The sequence below is a fragment of the Sinocyclocheilus rhinocerous genome, unplaced genomic scaffold (genome assembly GCF_001515625.1).
Source record: "Sinocyclocheilus rhinocerous isolate Xijiao unplaced genomic scaffold, SAMN03320098_v1.1 scaffold1899, whole genome shotgun sequence".
Taxonomy (NCBI): domain Eukaryota; kingdom Metazoa; phylum Chordata; class Actinopteri; order Cypriniformes; family Cyprinidae; genus Sinocyclocheilus; species Sinocyclocheilus rhinocerous.
This window is the reverse complement of record NW_015660895.1, coordinates 449,352-450,547: the sequence shown is the minus strand read 5'-3', so window position 1 is coordinate 450,547 and position 1,196 is coordinate 449,352. Positions and strand designations below refer to the sequence as shown.

The window sequence follows — 1,196 nt, the reverse complement described above, 5'->3', positions numbered from 1 at the left end:
ATGATGTAAGTGACGTTGCATTTTAATGTTTTGTTAGTCTAGCCCACGAGACGCGCTGCTGCTGTGTTATTCGTTCAAAATATTAGAGAAACATAGAAGCTCGATGCGTAGACGATCTTGATTAGGTTAAAACCGAAACCAAGCCATTCACACAGAACGCATATTCAGTGCATTTTTAGACGGACAGATATGACTGCTGCACTCGCGTCTCATGCAAGAGATGCAAAGAAAGTCCTGCAAAGTTAAAACAGTTTTAACGTTTAGAAAACGTGACGCGAATTTGTGAAGGTTTATTTCATTTCACTGCGTCTCATTTGTTTTTAAATGCAATCTGTGTGATCGGCGATTTGGCTCTTTGTATTAGGCTAAGCAATGTATAAACACATGATGCTGTTTTGTTCATAATTGTTTATGCAGTTTACAAAATTATATTTGTTTTATATATATGTTAATTTAGACGTTATGCACGTTTTTATAGAGTTATTTGAATTGACAGTTTAATGCGCTGCATTATTTTGCTCATTGAGCCCTCCTGTGGCCTCGGGAAACAAGTCAAAAGTTTCCTTAAAACTTATTTAATCTGCATATAAAACATAAGAAAGGAGATATTTGTTTAAATTTTATTTTGTGTTTGACTGTTAAAAAATTATATATATGCCTATATATATTTGTTGTTTGTCTTAATAAAGTGGGCAAATTAAAAATACAGTGGTTAAATAAAAAAAAAAATTATTATATTGCTCTGTTTTAAAAAAGGTTATAAAAAATGTCAATAATTATCGATACCAAACGATATGAAACACATATCGTTGATATATTTTTAAGCTATATCGCCCAGCCCTACTTTTCTGTTTCAGGTATGGTACAGTATGTCCATCAATTTACACTGTAATGACGCTTGCAAACATGTGCTGTGCCATGAATCAGTCTGTTTTAAACTAAAAGACGGGAAACAGATGCTTTCTCATGCTAGATGTATGTATGTGAGAAAATCTCATATCCACCTTATTTTTCCCGTAAGAGCGGGTGCGGCCATTTGTAAATTTAATGTGCGAGGCTTCTGGTGTCATTCGCTTCCAGCTATTTTTAGCTGTACAAAACTGTTGCTTGATGTTGCAAACTAGTGTGTCTTACCATGTTATTTTAATGTATTATCTCAATTACGAACACACTGGTTTGTAGTGCAAACAGTTTTA

The 1,196-nt window shown here is 33.8% G+C and overlaps 1 protein-coding gene across 1 annotated transcript in view; it reads right to left on the bottom strand.

Annotated features, from left to right (window-relative positions):
* Positions 1-1,196, bottom strand: part of atm (ATM serine/threonine kinase) — a 75,160-nt gene that overhangs the window by 40,770 nt on the left and 33,194 nt on the right. The window lies entirely within an intron of this gene.